This window comes from Hyperolius riggenbachi, chromosome 7 (assembly GCF_040937935.1).
Source record: "Hyperolius riggenbachi isolate aHypRig1 chromosome 7, aHypRig1.pri, whole genome shotgun sequence".
In the NCBI taxonomy this organism is placed as follows: Eukaryota; Metazoa; Chordata; class Amphibia; order Anura; family Hyperoliidae; genus Hyperolius; species Hyperolius riggenbachi.
The window spans coordinates 277,921,436-277,941,820 of record NC_090652.1 but is presented as its reverse complement, the minus strand read 5'-3'; the positions used below and the strand labels follow the sequence as shown (position 1 = coordinate 277,941,820).

At 44.8% G+C, this 20,385-nt stretch overlaps 1 protein-coding gene across 1 annotated transcript in view; it reads right to left on the bottom strand.

The window, feature by feature from the left end:
* RND3 (Rho family GTPase 3) overlaps positions 1–20,385 on the bottom strand; it is a 42,489-nt gene that overhangs the window by 10,134 nt on the left and 11,970 nt on the right. The gene's annotated exons all lie outside the window — the stretch shown is intronic.

Genomic DNA, 20,385 nt, shown 5'->3' with positions numbered 1-20,385 from the left:
GAATTCAGTAGTGACCAAACAAGCAACTGGTTCCGGTGTGCTGATCCTATACATGCACCCTCAATAAAAGGGTCACCAGAACAATTGCTTGTGATGGTTTCAGGTGACCTGTTTAGGAAAGACTGCTGTAGAGACATGCTGCTAGGCATACTACCAAGCAAAGAGTTTAGTTCTATGGAAAGGAAGGCAAGTAGGAGATGCCCTGCTTTTGGAACTACAATAGAAAAAAAAATATGTACGCAAGACCATTTTAATAAACCAGCAGGGACAGCCATACTATCCCAGGAGAAAAAAACAAACATAAGTGGATGAATACTTGTTCTACTTACATAACATATGAATTGTACTGTCCACATTTTGATAATTTTATATAGTAAATACGGTCTCTGACTGGGCCCTGATGCCATTTCCTCCCTTACTCTTTTTTTCTCTTAGAAACTGCACTGCCATATCTAGTTAGCTTTGTTAACACGTATGCGATCATATTATAGCAGCTTCTGCAGAGGGGTGGAGTGTATTTCCCTTCTCGGCCTCATGTCACAATGAACTGCTCTCAGCCAATCAGTGAGGAGCAGGAATGTGGGAGGGGAGATAACAAGCTTCCCTCTGCATTTCCTCTGGCAATGTACCAGAATAGAGCCAGACTGACTGAGATAGATTCATTACAGCAGGAACATATAGGATTATATAAGAATGCTTGAAAAGCAGGATCAGGATGTAGACTAGTTAATAAACATAGAACAGCGGGTAAATTAAATTTAATTTTGTGGCCAGACAATCCCGTTTTATCCTAATACAGAAAAAACACACATGCACTGTACTTATCAATGTTTAAAATGAAGTTTCACTGTGGCCACACACTCCATATGCACCGTGGAGGTGGGAGGATAAAGATCTTAAGGTGGCCATACATCAGGCGACTTGAAAGTCTGTGCTGCCAAGTGCATACCCGACTGATAAAGCGACCAATTTCAGGACCGAAATTGGTCGCATTGTGGATAGCGCATGCTGCAAGATGTCGGGTTGGTTGGTCGGGTGCGCGGCGGGACCTGGGGTGCAATTTCCAGGTGACTGACGAAACCATCCGCTGCCTCGACGCTGTGCCCCCCTAATGCCCGCCGTGCCAAAGTGTACACATTACCTGTCCGCTGCCTCTGCTTTTCCCCCGCTGCTCAGGGCGCATTCTCCACTTCCACATACTCACACCCCATGTGGTTTCCCGGTAAGGGTGCGCAAGTGACGTGACACACGTGCACCCTTACTAGGAAACCAAGCGGGGCATGCGTGTATGCGGAAGAGGAGACTGCGCTCGGAGCAGCGGGGGACAAGCAGAGGCCGTGGACAGGTAATGTGTACACTTTGGAATGGTGGGCATGGGGGGGGATTGACATTAGGGGGGGCACAGCGGCAAGGCAGCACACAGGGTCGATTCCGGATCGATTTCAGAATGAAATTGATTGGAATTCGGCCTGTGGTGTATGGGCAGCTGACAGATCTATCAGATTCGAAAAGAGAGATTTTCCTGTTGGTTGAATCTGCCCATACATCGCTAGATGTATGGCTACCTTTAGGCTAGGTACCCACCATACAACATACAATTTTCCAGCAGATCAACGGGTCAAAACGATTATTTACAACATGTCCAATTAGCTCCTGATTGATAATGGGACCAATTTTGTGCAGCAGTAGGGACCATGAAACCAATCGAGTTATCGATCGGGAGCTGTTCGGACATGTCGGTAATTAATGTTCAACCCGATCTGCCGGGACATTGGATGGTGTGTACCTAGCAATAAAAACAGAGGACGGCTTCTGCAGTAGATGCAGTCAGTTCCCGTTGTACAATACAAAATGAATTAACATTCAACAGGAAAAGCTGCACACCCTAAAGATTTCCATCCAATATCAAAATGAGTGTTTGGGCACCTTAACAGTCCCATCTTCATTATTTAACTAAAATTAAAGCGGGCTCAAATTCAGAACTTCCTGTCTGCTCTAAAAGATACGCAACAGCATATTAACCTTTACAGAAAAACATTACAGCTGATACAAAACCCTGCAATAAATCTACCGTGTGTCTGCCTCCTGCTTTCATGGAAGCAGACATAGGGTTAACATCCTATGTTTACAAAATAGCTGCTCTGCCAGGGCAGCCAGCTGACAGATCAAATTACGGTGGAGATTAGTACAGATGAGGGGGAATTAGACAGGCTAAACTCTCTAAATACATACAGGGTGCATTTCTCAAGGTTTGTGCAAGAGTTCAGGTCCACTTTATCCACCACTACAGTATATCTACGTCCTCAGTGACTTCATCTAAGCCACAAGTCAGTAGATATACGTCTTGTAGCAGAAGCACAGCTGTGTACGGTTGGGCATTGCTCCTGTGCACATCTCTGGCACTATCTGATGCAGCACTAATTGGTGAACGGGAATATATGTTCCCTGAGCTAATGAGATTGATTTTAACCATTCAAAATACTTTAATTTTCTCAGTTCATAGTGAAAAATACACTCTGTAGCATTATTTCAGAATCAAATATCTTCACCATAAATTGTGACCGGAACAATCTAAGTTTTGTGATAAGCAGTAAGAATAGCCAAACAAAATTTGTGTTTTTTATCTACAGTAGCACTTTTCATTTTTAAACTGGAATTGGTAAAACTGAGAAATAATGTGTTTTTTCTATTTTTTTTCCCTTCTTTTCCCATTAAAATTCATAGAAAACAAAATTGTTCGAGGGAAAAAATGGAATAAAATGCAAGCCTAGTTTGTCTTGCAAAAAAACCCAAATATATATTTTATTTCTGCGTCATAAGTAGAGATAAAGTTATTTCTGATTGAATAGGGACATAGCTAAACTGTCAAAACTGCTCTGGTCCATAAGTGGAAAACAAGGTCTGGATGCGAAGTGGTTAAAGACTCGACTATTACGTGAACAATTTAGATAGAGACTGTGGCAGGGAGGGGGGGGGGGGGGGATCTACAAATAATCATATTTGGTGAAAACTCAGCAGAGCCATTACCTGTATTTGCTTAGTTGTGTTTCCACAAGGAGTGCACATTTCCGGCCGCCCAGCGCGCACAGAATAGGGGCTTGTGTCAATAAACAGGCCTGAACGCTGCGGCTGAACACCCAAGAGCGCAGAGTCCTTGAGATGAGATTTTTTACGGGCGGACGTAAAGCGTATAACAGCCGTGTAAAGAAGAGATCCTGATGATCTCATCCTGGAACATTCCCCGCATACCTCTCTGCTCTGCTTCACATTACTTTATTACACAAGCAAATGCCCCAACATGATTATTGGAAGACTTTAAACTGTTATTTTAAACATTACACTGAGTTACAGGCCAGGCCTTATATGCACTGTGCATGCTGACTGATCCACAGGCACCTGAGGAGGGGTAAGAGAGTCTGCAGAGTTCACACTGCCAGAAGTGGCAGATTCCATCAATCAGCAAATAAACCGCTTTCCTCATCGATCTGCAGCACAGAGTCATGCTGTCATTTGCTCGGCATGTGGGTATCCTATTAGTACCTTTAATATTAAAAACTTTGTGATCACTGTAATTGGCTCACAGTGATCACAGGGTCAGGAGCCATCAAAATTTTCTCTTTATGGTCGCACATAACTGTCATCAGCTGATCAAAAGCGTGATTGGAGCAAAAGTGCATGGAGCAGCCAAGATCCTGACATCTAGGCCACGACAGAGAGAAGTCTCCAACCAGGGGGTACTTTTCAATACGCTGCATCTGGAACTGGACTACTACCACAAAAAAACAAAAACAAATTCAAAATACATGCAAACACGAACAAAGAAGAGTAAATGGGCTATAAATTACTTTTTTCCTATGTTGCTGTCACTTACAGTAGTTAACAGAAATCTGACAAAACTAGCAGGTTTTTGACTAGTCCATCTTTTCATGGGGGATTCACGGCATTACATTTATTCTTTACAAAAGCTCTCCCTGGAAAAGGAGCCAACCAAAGACGCTGGCCAGCCTTACTACCTGTTTGCACGTAATTCCAGAAGTTGAACTGAGCAACTGAGCCTCAATTCACTATGCTTTATCAAACACTTTATCGAACATTTGATACTTTACCTCATGTGTAAAATCTAATTTTGAATTCACTAAAGTGTTATAGATTTATCGAATGTCTTATTGATAAAACATTCAATAAATCTATAACAACTTAGTGAATTCAAAATTATATTTTGCCCATGAGGTAAATTTATCAAACAAACATTCGATAAAGTGTTTGATAAAGCTTAGTGAATTGAGGCCTTGCGTTAAAAAACCCCCCAAAAACCTGAGAATCCACTATGAGGATATGGGCTTGTCCAAAACCTGTCAGTTCTGTCAGATTTCTAATATCTACTGTATGTGACAGCAATATAGAGAGAAAAGTAATTTACAGCATATTTTACTCTGAGAGAAACATACTATTTATTCATGTGTTTTAATGTATTTGAAATCTTAACTTTTTTCACGATAGTGGTTCTAGAAATCTCCAGATATGTTGGGGTTAACAGATCACTGACAGATTGGGTTAGCGCAATTGCATTTGCTGGAAGTATCGATCACCTTATCGCTCAGTTAGGTGAGGAAGATTAGATTGAATTTGTGCCTGGTGCTAGCCATCCACTCTCTGCGATTCAGCCAACACGGATCGTTCCATTCATGGCCACAAGGAAGACTGCTCCACCAGAGGAGAAAGTATGTGAGGCAGCCTCAGCCCTGACAAGCTATGGAAACACAAGCTCTGTTTACTGGTAATTCAGGATAATCCCAGCTCCAGCTTCAAAGGGCGCAATGCAAACCTCCTGACATCTCCCCATTGCGCAACAGGCCCCAAAAGCAAAGCGTCATCAGTCACCGGAAAATGAAGGCCATGTGCCATTTTCACAAGCCTCGCCCATAGGCTGCGACTCTCTCCTCGCATACCTGGCTGCTGAAATCACCTCAGATTCATCCCAGAGAGCCATATATGTACAGTACACAGACACAGCTCCCTGCCGACAGCCAATGACGAGAGGATGGCGCATTTGTCATGCTAATCACAACCCTACAGGCTCTGAAAACTGCATCTATGGCTTCAGTCCAAGGCCATATACTCACATTGCCTAGTTTTTATTTTTTTTATAAAAGAAAAATAGTGGATGCTTAAAGTGAACTTGCACTGAGTAAAATTATTTAAAATAAACACCTAATGTACCTGAAAATGAATATTACATACTTACCTCACTGTCAGTTCCTCTCAAAAACTCACCATTTTCTTCTTACTACGTTTCCTTCCAGTTCTGATAAGATTTTGTCAGAACTGAAATATATTAGTTGCTGTCAGTTATAGATCAGTTGCTGTCAGCTATAACTGAAAGAACAACTGATGTGCAAGGTAATGTCCATGTTTCCCTATGGTTCAAGTGGGCGATATTACAGTTTGACAGTGCGCTGACCAGGAAGCGGTTATGGAGTAATGGCCATTTTTAAAATGGAGGACTGACAATCCCATTGATCACAGTGGACAAACAGGACGCGAGAGAGTAGAAAGATTGATGAGCAAACTATGCCGGTACACTCTAAAGTACTTCATCAGAAGCTCATGCACTGACCACTTCCTTCACCATAGACCACCACTATCAGCTGCAATCTCCTCAGACCGGCTCAGTCTGAACCCCGCCCCTTGCAGTCAGATGGTGCAAACCAAGCGGTAGCAGCTCCACCCAGAAAGCCTGGAACAAACGCTCTCAATTCCGTCAGATTCGGTCATGTAAACTAAACTTTATGCCTGCATTCTGTAGTTGTAAAACCTTAAAATCGTACTAAAAAAGTGAACATCTGAGCAGTTACTAAAGGTGCCCATACATCAGAAGATGTAAAGGCAGATCGACCAAGAGACAGATCTGTTGCCTGCCCATACACCACAGGCCGATTCCCAATTGATTTTAGCACAAAATCCCTCAGGAATTGTCCTTGTGACGCCACATCCCCCACCCGCCTCGCTGTCCCTCCTAATGCAAAAATGTTTCCCCCGGTGCAGTAGACTTAACCTATCCATGCTGGCTCTGGGCCGTGTCCACATTCACACTCCCCACGTGGCTGACGGCGTTTATGTGGGCGTGTCCATGTTACACCAGCAACCACGTGGGGCTTCTGCATTCAGAGCCAGCGACTGACAGATAAAAGTATAATGCATCGGGCAGGAATACTTTACATCAGGTGGACAGCGACGGGGGTTCCGCAACGCCATTACCGCACGCCCACCATGCCGGCACTACATTTTGCAGCATGTCTGATTGATACAAGCGGTCAATTTCTGCCTGAAAATGGTCACATCGTCGATCGAGCATGACCTTGGGGGCATCGATTTTCATCCGATTCAGTTAGAATAATCGAATCGGATGGTCGATCGGCCACAAGTCGCCTGATGTCTGGCCACCTTATATGATGTCATTTAGATCTGTGTTTGGAGCTGTAACATCCCTGGGAGTAAGTGGTTGGCACGCTGTTGGCAGGTATGGCACTCTAACATGCCCGCAGAGAACGGCTCGTATTTTTCTACATTCTTCCGCATGATTACGGCCATCAGAGACAAGTGATCTGGGACAGTGTTAATCTCCTCAAAACTGATGTTTTTCTTTTTCCTACGACTGAATTGCAGGTTATGTCGCCGGGGCAGTTGCCGTGTAAACAGTGCCCAGAAGCAGTATTTGCATAGCGATATGCGTTATTGCAATGTTATTTCTCTGTCATGGCCCACATCCTGTGAGGCCACGCCCACCTCTTACTCACATGCCTGAATATACACCTTGCAATCATGACAGAGCGCACAGACCGCAGGGCCCCTCCTTGTATCTCCACAGAACAGGTTCCCCCCGGGGCGGGGTGGAGGGAGTCCCTGTCACCTTCTCTCTCTGCAATCAGCAGAAATCACAGGAACAGGTGATGGGAGCTCGGGGCCATTTCAGCTGCAGGAGAGCGAGAGGCAGACTGAGATTTCCAGCTCATCAATCACTGTCTGCCCAATTCCCAATCTGTAGCCCTCATCTATAGGAAATGAGAGCAGGTCGCTGATTGAAAGATGGTGGTGGTGGGGTAGAGGGGGGGGGGTGGTTAGGAGATGCAAGAACGGAAGTGTTGGCCATAAAAACAAAAGTGTATATTGTACAAATGTGTTTGAAAGGAATGTCCAGATCTTTTTATGTTTCAGCACATCTTCCACAGGGCTTTACATATCTCGTTGCGGAATGCTCACCTGGTCGGGGAACCTCACAGCGACGCCTACCGATGGAAAGGTTACCCAATCCATCTTCCTGCCTGCGGGAACATGCGATCGCACATGACAAGCGCGAATGAGCGTTCAAGCGATCCCAGCACTTTTGCGCGGGAGTCGACAGGAAGATGGATTGGGGAACCTCATTCGTCAGGAAGTGTAGATCGCGGCACTTTGTGAGGCAGTCGTCAGGGATCTTAAAGATCCGATCCGCCATGATGGTCGTATCGCCGCACGACGCAAAGCGTGCGGTGCGCTTAGTGCAATAGATCCCGCGGATCTGTTGCAGAGTCACAAGTGTAAACAGCTCCAATTTATAAAACAGGAGCCATGCAATGTCAGTTTAGCAATGTGTGGAGAACGGACAACAAAGTCCTTTCTCAGCTCAGTCCTCTTGACATCCGGATCAGGTAAGGCCAGTGGAAGCAGTCGGTATAATGTCTGCTCCGATAGCCGCCAGTGATCTGGCTGGAGCCCGGGGCAGATGCTTACCGCCATAGGCTATATGGAGGAAGGCATCTGCCTGGCAATACCGCAGACTGAACAGAAGCGTGGTCCGCTAACCGCTACGGATCTCAAGGATCCATTTCAGGGTGACCAGTATGAACGGTTCCTATTTATAACACAGGAGCCGTTCACTCTCCGCTTAGCAAGGAGCAAAGAACGGACAACAACGACAAAAAAAAAGTCAGCTCTAGTGGGAGGCAACAGAGCCTAAAGGGGCCCATACACTGGTCGATTTCAGGCATCAATCAATAGCTAGAAATCGATGCAGCAGAAAGCATGATCGATCGACTGATCAATTTCCGGCTGATTTCAATCGATTTTCTGGATCGGTCCGGTTGGAAAATCTAGGTCGATCGGCTGCTGGCAGCAGATCGATGGCCAATAGGGCTGCATTGGATGGAATGGCGCAACACTGCATTTCGATCGATTTTCAATAGATTTCATTCTATAATCTATTGGAAATCTGTTCCTAGTGTGTGGCACACATCAGATAGATTCCTGTCAGATTCGACTTGACAGGCATCTGACAAGAATCAATCTATAAGTGTATGGGTACCTTAATGGTGGCCATACACTCGTTATTAGCAGCAGATACATCATCAGATAGATTTCTGATCGATCTGATGTGTTTAGGAAAATTTTTTACTAGGAAAAGATTTCCAATAGATTTCAGTATGAAATCTATTGAAAATCAATCTGATGGCATTTTTTTTGCCACCAGATTTCCATTAGGTCCAAATGCAAACTAAGCAATCTCAACAGATCGACCTAGATTTTCCAGCCCGTCCAATTGATTGAAAGCGATTTGCGATCGATCGGCCGTTAATCAGCTCACTGTATGGGCCCCTTGATTGTCCTTCAGGGGGCTAACAATCTAATCTAGGCTAGGGATAATGAAGGAGCAAGCCTATGAACTTATCTGACTGTTTTTGGAATGTGGTTGTAAAAAAACAAAAAAACAACAACAACAAAAAACAAAAAAAAAGAACTTCGCTGTGCTAAGAAGTTCTCCCAGAGTCTCTGAAACATTGTTCACATCGCTTCCAACTCCCCTAAACAAGATAAACAGTATACAGACATCAGTGGACAGCGCTGCTCATACAATGTACTGGCAGGAATCCAAGGACAAACCGCTACATTCCCTCCATACTTCACAAATACTAACACCAACATGCAAAAACAGGATTACAATTCTAAGATATGCTTTAAAGTAAAATCAACAAACACTTCGCTGCCAACAGTCTCTGTATTTTATACATAAACCCATTAACAGAAATGATTGACTATCTGTGTGGCTGATCTACAAAAGCTCATTGTAACATGTAATCCTAGTACCATGGCTGTCCTAAAGCTGCTGTACACAAGTCTAGTTTTATGCTGTCTGACCTCCACTATTGCTTCTGAAAACAGCAGGTAGAGAAACACCCCTCTAGCTTTACCATAGATCTCAGAGCGTGTTTACATCACCCTGTGTGAAGAGGGCTGAGAATGGGAACCACTGCATCCTAGTAGTAGAAATCTGACATTACCGACAGGTTTTGGGCTATTCCATCTCTCCATAGGGGATTCTCAGTATGGCCTTTATTCTTTATAAAGACACTCCCCCGAAAAAGATTTTTTCAAAGATGGTGGCCAGCCTCCCTGCTCGCTGCACACTATTTTGGCAGTTGGACGGAGCAACTGCCATTCACTAAGTGCTCCTGAAAACCCCCCTATGAGAAGATGGGCTAGTCCAAAATCTGTCGGTAATGACAGATTTCTACTTCTTATTGTAAGTGACCGGGACATAGGAGAAAAGTAATTTATGGCTCATTTTACTCTGGGAGAAATGTACTTTTTATTTGTATGTGTTTTGAATTTTTACATTTTTGCGACAGTTCCTTATCCAGCTGCTCTTACACGAACACCAATAGGAGATAGTACAATGTCAAACGTAAGAATCGCTAGTCAGTAAAAACGAAAAGGCACACACCCACGACGCAACTATGTGTGTTTTTCCCACGACCATTGATTGTTTTTTGCGCAACGAGCAATTGTTTCCACGACGTGGTTACGTGTGCACGATTAAACAAACGATTTGCGACGTGCATCGACTAAGACCGAGTGCCGCGATCATTTGAACTCCGCACCCATCTTTAGCTCCCGTGGTAGGAAGACGAATTGGGGAATGCTCCTTGGTCAGGTCACATCGCTGTGGGTTCCTCGATCCATTCTCTGTTGAGTACGTAGCTTTAGACCAGCATTTCTCTTATCAGATTTCATAAACATCTAGCTAAACAACTACCCTGCTTGTTCCAGTAACACAAACTCGCACTGTAAATTAAGATCATAAAATTAAGCCTTACAGCAACCATCAAAAAAACCAAATCAGATAAACAACCAAAGCAGAAGGACTTAAATAGCCAAGTAAACTTTGCTGCACACAGCAGCCTTTTATCACAAACCGCAAAGAATCGCAAGCAGCCCGATAGTAAACACACAGCAGAGTTCAGCAAGAGGGCAGCGAATGGAATTCATAAAAAATGGCCCATTGGGATGGAATCCTCAATCAAAACACACAAGCCACTAAAATATATCAGATTATCAAAACAGAGCACACTACGAGAAACAGAGGACTGCGGCGAAGCATACATTTCCTAGTCTAGCACAGCCACTCCTATTGCATCAGATTCCTCCTGCACTACCGCCTACTGGTGAACTCTGGTATAGCAGCAGGACCATTTCAGAGAGAATGATGTTTGTAGGAGATAAATATTTTGGTGGGTCTTATGCCGGGAATACACGGTACCGCTTGTACCACTCGATTATGCCGTCAGATCGATTCGCAGGCGATTCTCTTATCTTCTGCTCGTTTTCCATTGTCCCCCCATGCGGTATCGAGCGCGAAATCGATCCGGCGGGTGATCGGACATGTCGGAAATTATCAATCAAGCCATCTAATGGCTCAATTGAGCAGTACAAACCGTGTATTCACGGCATTAATGCTTGGACACAGATCACATAAAAAACTAGGTACGGACTAAGCCTGAAAGATAAATGGAATTTAAATCGAAATTACGATCACCAAAATCACAATTTCGGAATCGTCAAAGTGATCATTTCCACATGGGGGAAGTTTGAAGAAGCGGCTTCAAACTCACCCCAAGTCCGGACGCGTGTGGCCCGCAGCATCGGCAGTGTTGGACACACCTTCCCGCTTCGAGTCCAGTGCTGTCCGTCCTCTCTTGCTGTCTGCCAGCTCTTGTACACAGCATACTACCTGGTTCCTGTATGTCACATGACATACAGGAAGTATGCTGTGCATTAGAGCCTGCAGGAGGCAAAGTGGATAGATGGGCATCACTGGACTCATGCTGGAAGGTATGTCCAGCACTGCCGCAGCTTGGGGGCACAGAGAAAGACAGGGCGGGCACAGAGAGGCAAAAGGGGCAGAGAGAGACAAACAGAGCAGTCAGAGAAAGACCCAGAGTGGGCACAGAGAGACAAAAGGGACACAAAAGGGGTAAGAGAGGGACCCAGAGGGGGCACAGACAAAGGGGGCACAGAGGGTGTACAAAGAAAGACGGGGACAGAGGCACACAAAGGAGGGGAACAATGCTTGATTTGAAGGAAATCGTGAATTGAATCGAAAGCGTGACTTCGGACAGAAATCGCTCAATTCAATTTTTTCTTAAAATCGTTCAGGCCTAGTACGGACAAACTCAATCTAACATAAAAAAAGAAGACCTAACATAAAATTGGGGAAAGTTTTAGCAAAACTACAAGAGACGTATGTGGTAACATTTTAACCGTGATAAGTAGTAGAATAGAGTGTAGAACATTTTAGGGTTGAGGCCCATGTCTTGTGTATTCTTTTTAGTCACAAACTGAATCAAAAGCAATTAACTGTTTGCATATTCTGTACCAAAATAAAAGACTTGTAAAATGAAAACAAAGTGACAGAATATGAAAAAAGCAACATATTGTTACCTTAGGAACTTGGCTTTTTAAATATGTATGTCATGAGGGTATACTACTATTATTTTTGCAAATAAGGTCTTATAATCATCAATAGTGTACAATGAGAACAGAAAAAAAAGGCACCTTTATTTCCAAATGCAATATGGTCACCACACATTGTACTAGGAACATAATCTAAACATTGTTATGACCAGGATGAATAAGCAAATAACATGTGTGGGTTTAACTTATAGTTAGCACTGTTTATTGTAAAGCTATAATGGATGTAAATGGAGAAATAGTGTGTTTTTCTGTTTTTTTCCCTTTAAAATTCATTGAAAATAAGGTAATCACACTTTAAAAGCCTAATTTGTCCTGAAAAAAAAAACAATATATAGATCATTTAGGTGTAATTAGTAGAAATAAAGTTATTGGCAAATGACTGGGAGCAGTGCTGATATGTGAAAATTAGTTTGGTCCTGAAGTGGTTAAGGTGTTTGTTTCAGATACTACTGATGCAGGAAAGATCAGTAGGACTGCCAGGCAACTGGTATTAATTAAAAGGTTCAGCTTGAGAATGGGAAGAGGGAGAGAAATGTTTGAGGCATAAAGAGATGATGTGCATATTCTTGAGTGATGCATCATGGGAAACCACACTTGCTTACCTAAAAGCTGTATTGTGGCAAATACCTTCTGTTTTAAGAAGGCAAAATGCTACGAAATATAAAACAGCAACATTTGCCTTGCAGCGCTGGGTTCCCAGTTTAAATCTCAACCAGCGAACTATCTGGAGCTTGTATCTTCTCCCTATGTCCGTGGGGGTTTCCTCTGGGCACTCCGGTTTCCTCCGACATCCCAAAAACATACAGATAAGTTAATTGGCTTCCCCCTAAATTGGCCCTAGACTGTGATACATACACTACACAATACATACATAGGACTATAGCAGGCATTAGATTGTGAGCTCCTCTGAGGGACAGTTAAGTGACAGGACAATATACTCTGATCAACGCTGCGGAAGATGCCGGCATTATATAAATACTAAATAACATAACATTTATCAGTGTCCTGACAGGTTTGATTTATGTCACATGGTTTGGACACAGGGTGAAAGGGCATTGCTGACTGGAATATATTGGCCTCTCAGGATTCTGCCTTTGGCCTGTTCATGTCACAGAAGGCCAAAGAGCAGCCCAGCTGAGAGGAAAACAACATATATCTCGATATTCTATAGATATTCTGCGAATCTTACAGCTTCAGGAGTGTAAGAAGCGACGCCAGGCTAAATTCAACACACATGTTCCACATGAGAGGCGCACTTATTGGCTTACATGGGAACAGCCTCTTGGATGGCGGCCATTGTGTGAGGGAAATGGAATCTTTAGACGTGGAATTTTCTGGTAAGGATCCCCCGCTTTGTTAAATATCACATTCCAGTTGGAAGGGAATGCTTTGATGTGAGCGGCTGATACTGGCGATTATCAGGGAGGGTCCTGTCAGAGGGGGCCGCCTGGACAGCAACACAACACAGGGCAAGAACACTGAAGGCTTTATCTACACAGCGTTCCATGGAAGAGACATGCAGGAAAATGCTGAGGACAACTAATTGCTTCCTAGGAGTGACAGTTGTGCATCACAAATTTTCTGATTAGTTGCAGCTCAACAGCAAACATCCGTGACGCAGCTTCAGAAAAACCACAGAAATCTACACAGCTTTTATATTTTTCCATAATTTTCTATTCCCCCCCTCCCCCCCAACCACAGAAAAGGGCTAAGAAAAAACTCTCCGCTCCCCCAACCCCAGCAAATTCCTTGGACTCTCTAACAATGTCCCTCTGGCTGCTATATTGTAGTCAGGGGTCCTTGCTATTAACCCATTAGCAGCTTCAACAGAGTTATCTCATTTGAGATAAGTGCACTGCTTTTGACTTCAGTCGGCAAAACTCATTGTGCTGTAAATTCTTGGAGGTCTTTGATCTCTCTCTAGAAGCAGAAAATATAGAAACTGAAAGCAGAAGTCCTGTTATTGTCTCACACTGCTCCCTAGTGACAAGTGGCCATAAGTACACATTTTAGCAGTACTAATTAGAAGCAGGGAAATGTAACAAGAAAAAAAAGTGCAAATATGAACTGGCCTGGAGCACTTGCCTCTAAATAAATTGTCTGCTAAAGCGTTAAAAACACCAACAATAACCCACCGTGGTGCAGGAACAGATGATATATTGATATTGGGAGGGCGACATAGAGCTCGCTCATGTGATTGCAACAAGGGGTCGACGAGTTCCCAATCGGCTGCTGATAGGGGTGGCATGTTATCTCCAAATTCATTATCTTAGGCTTAGTTCCAATTTATGATGGGTCTGTTTGGTTTGAAGCAGACAAGCCGCTCCATTTTCCTGTCCTAAGTGGATGCGTTTCCAGCAAAGTGCATCTACTTGTATGGAAAAAAGTCCGGCAGGTCTGCGTTCAGTATTTCGTAATATTTGCAGGGACCACACAAATACCAACGTTTACACAGTGTCCAGGAAATGGCTTTTGTGGAATGCACATAAACAGCACTGCAGAATATACGTAACATATAACCGCTGAACAATTTAAAGCCCCCTTATTTTTTGTCGCTAGACGGGAGGCCTCTACAAGTCCCAGCAGGGGAAGCTTGCGCAATCGACTCCTGGAAGGCGGCCAGGAGTTTTTGAGAGCCCAACATTTTTTTGGCAGATCGTTTTTAATCATTTCCATGCTGCGTTAGAAGCTCCCATCCCCGACACAAAAGCTGCTCCAACCCAACAGCGAGATAGCAAACATTTTTAATTAAAACGTAATATCCTTTCAAAATATAAACTGGGTTTGGATTTTTTAGTTCTTAACACGGAGATGGGAAAAAAATGAAAGTATAAAGTGGCTGGGAGTCCGCAAGTAAATTGGAAGAAGAAGAATCAAAATGTTTACTCAGACTTTGAAGGGTAAGGGTTCAAAACGCGGTTTCTCACACGACGGGAAGGACTTGTGTCTGGAATCTGCTCCATCTGATGGATTTCGGCTTGTTGGGTCTGGGCGGGAATAATTGCCAAGCGGTTCACATGAAGTCAAGAGTGCTAAGAAGAGACTGGCTGTTCGTGCTTTTTTTAATATAAGCGAGCACATTACTTGAGAAGTCTAAGCTAAGGGATTTACTGGATTAGAGTTCCAACATAGTTCTTTTTATACGATTTTAATAAAACGTTATTTTAAATGAATGGTGCAAGACGTTTTGTAAAAGTTAAGTTGCAGGCTTTTTTTTCCCCCAAATAAAACCAATAGGAACCAAACAAGGCCAGAATCAGGAAACTCTGCAAGCCAATCAAGACAGCCTCACTACAACGGACAACGACATTGTGCAGGGAGGCATGGAAGACTAAGCAGTCACCCTCTTCCCACAGCTAGTACTGGTTTATATAGCGCTGACATTTTCTGCAGGACTTCGCAAAGTTTTGTCACCAGCTGTCCCTCAAAGGAGTGCATGTCCTAATGTCCCTCCCTGAGTCATACGTCATCAGTAACTGTCTAATGTGCAGTTTTAAAGCCTCATCTACACGAGGCCATGTGACTTATCAATCGCGGCTCGATTGATAAGATCCGTCAGGTCGGATTTCGCCACCGCCGATTCCCAGCTCGTTCCCCACGAGGGGACAATGGCAGGGAATCAAGCGGAAGATAAGCGGCGGCTAATCGAATTTGTGCAAATAAGGAGAGAACATATAAACTTAGTGTCCTCAGAGTGGTTTCACTTTGGGACTTTAGCGCTGCAAAAAGCCTCCTGTCCACTATGCCCCCTGTGCTGCCTGCATAGTACAGGAATCCGTAATCATCACACTACAGTGTTCAGTGCCGTGGTCGGTGACAGTGCATACACCCATGCAACCAGTGTTCAGATATCTCGACATCGGACTTGCCAAAAAAAGAAATCCAGAAATATTCGGCAAATTGGGCCTTTGTGTTCCGTTACTGCAAGACCAATTACTCCCTGACCCTTTTCCTGCTGCTCATCTGCGGGGTCCCTCCCGTTCCATGGAGCTTTCGGTTTACAGTGTCCCAAAGGTTTACCAAGCAACTCTGAAAAGCGAAAGGAAGCGGTTGTGCGTGGAAGTCCTGGACATGGGCAGTTTGGAACTCGCACACGCGTGGTTTGGAACTAGCTCATGTGAAAAAACTAGGCATGAGTAGTTCAGGACACGCCCATGCTGACATCAGCACTGGGTACATTGGTAAAGCCTTAAAGAGTAACTGTCAGGCTGCAGAAGCTAATTTAAACCTCTATTCTCCTGTGTTAAACAGTTTAGAAGGAAGCCAAAAAGGCATTAGTGAAGATAAAAATCTCTCTTACCTTTGATGTGTGCTTATCAGCAAAGCTGTTAGACCCAAGCAGGACTCAAGCCGCATACTATACTGCAAAGCATTCTGGGGCCCTCCCCTCGGCTGCTAATGAGACGTTACAGCAGCTTGTAATCAGTCCAGCGCGTAGCACTGATAAATCTCGGGGCAGAGTACACTGCAGGAGTCAGCTATTGTTCCTAGCCACATGGCTAATTAATATTCACTGCACACTGTGTTATTCAGTACGAGCTTTTCTGTGATCAGGAAGCAGGCAGGACATGACGACACAATTGGCTTCATAGAAGACAGAAAAACATGGAACCTGCCATGAGCTGTCAGGAGCATCAATCTCTGCATATACTATATAAAAATTCTGTGAAGTACAAACGTGGACAGTGAAATGCATATGTAATGTAAGTACAGCCAATCTTTAGCTACTGATATATGTGTTTATTTTCTCTGAGACCTTATACCTAACAGCTCCTCTTTAAACGGATACTGTAGGGGGGGGGGGGGGGGGGCGGGGGAAAAGGAGTTGAACTTACCCGGGGCTTCTAACGGTCCCCAGCAGACACCCTGTGCCCGCGCAGCCACTCCCCAATGCTCCGGCCCCGCCTCCGGTTCACTTCTGGAATTTCAGACTTTACAGTCTGAAAACCACTGCGCCTGCGTTGCCGTGTCCTCAATCCCGCTGATGTCACCAGGAGCGTACTGCGCAGACACAGATCATTCAATAAGAAAGCCCTCTACAGCTGGAGGATATATCCTCTATATAGGATTTCTTGAGATAAAACGACCCAACAAGGGAATGTAATAACCAGCAGTCACTGTAAAACAAACAGTTTAAAAGAGCAAAACCCCCAAAATAGCATCAGAGGAGTGTAGCACTCTACAGCATGCTGCGATAATTTCCTTGTTTCCGATTTCTCTTCCTCCCCCACAGCCCATGTCCTCAGATCAGCTTTCAGGACTCTACACAGGGGATCTGGGATCTCCCCCACCTCCCATCCCCTGAGATCAGCTTACATGAGACTGGCCTGTCTACTAGGATGTCCTTGAAGCTGTGGAAGTGCAGACCCCCTCCCCCCCCCCTCCCATTCCTCTGCTCTGAGCCTACAAGGTCATCAGAGGTCATCTCCCATTTGTCAACATCTCTCTTGTACAACTCAGCTAGGTATTTCTGGTGAGAAGTTATTGGACACCTTAGCAGGCTACCCTCTCTTCCCCATTCAGACCCAGTGTTCTCACATTCCCCGAGTAATCCCAGAGCACAGTCTGTTTCCAGGAATTATTTAGAATAGACTTCCCAGAACTGACGTTCCCATATATTCATGCACTTCCAACTAATTTCAAGAAAATTAAAAAGAATTCAACTACTCCCTCTGTTTGGACTCCCATGTCTGTATATTCACCTGTGTCAACTCGCCCAGCGACGGGAAAGATAGGGAAACGCTGTGTCTAACAATGGTGTGAATCTCGCCTTAAAGGACCACTATCACAAAAAATGGTAAGCTCTAAAATGCATGTGTATAGAAAGTACATTTCTCCAAGAGTAAAACGCACTATAAATTACTTTTCTCCTATGTTGCTGTCGCTTACAGTAAGCAGTAAAAATCGATCAGATTTTGGACTGGTCTATCTCCTCATGGGGAGTACTCAGTATTTCCTTTATTCTTTACAAGACACAGAACATTTACATTGTGTGCTTTTCCCCTGGCTGACTCAAAGCGCTTCAGGGCTGCAGCCACTTAAAGGGAATGTCCGAGCTGCAAAATAAAATGACATCTACCTTACCCGGGGCTTCCTCCGGCCCCTAGCAGCCGCTATGTCCCTCACCGCAGCTCTGCTCTCAGCTACTCCTCGATGGTGCAGAGGCCGAGACCTCGCCAGGTTGTCCTCTACTGCACCTGCAAGAGCGCCGCTGTCTATCACTCGCATGTGGTATGGAGTGGACTGCGCAGTACAGTCCACACCACGTGCAAATGATCGGCAGCGGCGCCTGCGCAGGTCCAGTAGAGGACAACCTGGCGAGGTCGGTCTCTGCACCGCCGTGGAGCGGGAGCCAGCGGATGAGAGCGGAGATGCGGCAAGGGACACAGCTGCTGCCAGGAGCTGGAGGAAGCCCCGCGTAAGTAGATGTCATTTTATTTTGCAGCTCGGAGATTCCCTTTAAGGCGTGCTCCACAGGCGACCTGGATCAATAAGGAGCTTTGCCCAGAAACTCCTTACTGTTTTAGTTACTGGCTTGAGCCCGAGATTAGAACCCTGAACAAAGTCTAAAATCCTACATAAGAGGCAATAGCCTTACCAGTACGCTATCCAGCTTTACAAAGGCACTGCTTGGAAAGGATCTATACAACGATGCCGGGCCACCTCCCTACTCACCTGCACACGATTCTGGCAGCTGGACTGTGCTACTGCCATTTAGGAAATGAAAAGAAAGAAAACCCAGAGAATCCTCCATGAGAAGTTGGGCTAGTCTAAAACCTGTCAGATCTGAAAGATTGTTACAACCTATTGTAAGTGACAGCCAGGAAGGAAACATGTCCGCGATATTGGTCCTTTTAAACAGAAGGTATGTGAATATTCAGCTTGACGTGAGCCAGACGTGACTCCCACAATGCATTACTTCAGGTCAGTGAGCGATGAGCCATTCCTAAAATTATTTTTAAAGCATTCTAATTATTAGTTGGCGAGAGTTTTGCTTTAGGAGCTGGCAAAATAAAGAACTACCCAGCAATTATGTCACGGGAAGAGCCAGTGATACAGAGAGGCTTTCATTCAGAATAAAAACTACAGTATAGGCCTCTGTAACCGCCACAGGCGGGGATTGCCGGACATGTGTGCTTGCCGGTTGCTTGAGCAACCAGCTGAAAACAGCACAACCCTCCAATGCTCGGCCAATCAAAATTGGATGTGGGTAGCAGGTTTCAGACTCATTTGGCTGGTTGCTGTTCCTCCACAGAATTCTTTATAAAGAAAATCCAGCGCCCAGTGGTGTAACTACAATTTATCAGGACCCAGAGCAAAACTGATGGGGCCCCGCATTGCTCACACCCATTCCCTCCCCTTGCTGACCTTCACGGCCTGGGGGTCCATCTCACAAGGGTCATAAAACAAGTGCAGCCATTATGGTCTTCCCACCCATAACAAGTGTAGCCACAAAAACCACCCGATCTAATGTTTAGTCCCCTGTATAGGAGGAAGGTAAGCTTTGTAGCTGAGCCCCTGCCCCCACACCCCACAGCTCTGGGCCCCGTCGCCCCTATCTGCACCGGCATCTAGTCCACTTTCTGACACTTGAACAGATGACAGCTGAGAAGTAATTAAGTCCCATGAGCAGCACAAGCACATTTCACTCATGAAGCTCATTACTCTTATGAAGTGTGAACAGTCCGGTGTCACTGAAACCCTCATCCCATGGCCCGGTCACCTCCAATAGCAGCCTGAAGCCTGCACCAGCCCCTCACCCCTAAATCTGACAATCATGTACCAAGTCACACTCCGCCAGCCTGGCCTGGCTGTACACAGGCAACAGACCGCTGCCAGAAATCTCAGGAATCCCAACTATTTCCTTCAGAGCCTCCAGATTGCATCTATGAGGAACTGTTACTACGGAACAAATGAGTAGCAGAGGGGGGTGGCCTCAGCCATGAACCGTAATGTGGAAAAAGCTAGAATGAAAGAGGGACCATCAAACGGCTGCAATGCCAGATGGAGGAGCGATCTTTACATCAGGCGGGCTTTAAACCTGACATCCTGCTTTACTTTACATTTTTCTTTTAAAAAGTGGCCCGATACTCATCTTCAGAACTTGCCATTGTTGGCAAAGACAAGCGGCGTTTAAGGCCCATTTACACTGGGGACTGCAAAACGCTAGCGAATGGCGCTGGTGGTTTGGGGCGGTGATGTTTGCAGTAAAATGCACATTTTTTGCTGTACATTTTTGAGTGATCTTTATTAGCGCTTTTTTTACATCAATCACTCAAAAATCATGAAACAGCGATACATGCGCCAGCGAGATCAATGCTTCGGTGCTGCTGCGCCTGCGCGGCCGCGTCACAAGAGGCGCGCTGCCCCGAACAGCTGGAGGGCCCTGGGCAGCGGGGGACCAGAGAACAGTGTGCAAAGCCTCTTTAGGGCTCTGCTTTTCTTTAAAGAGAATCTGTACTCTAATATTCTTACAATAAAAAGCATACCATTCTATTCATTATTTTCTCCTGTGCCCCTCTGTGCTGTTTCTGCCACTCTCTGCTGCAATCCTGGCTTGTAATTAACAGTTTTAGGCAGTGTTTACAAACAAACTAA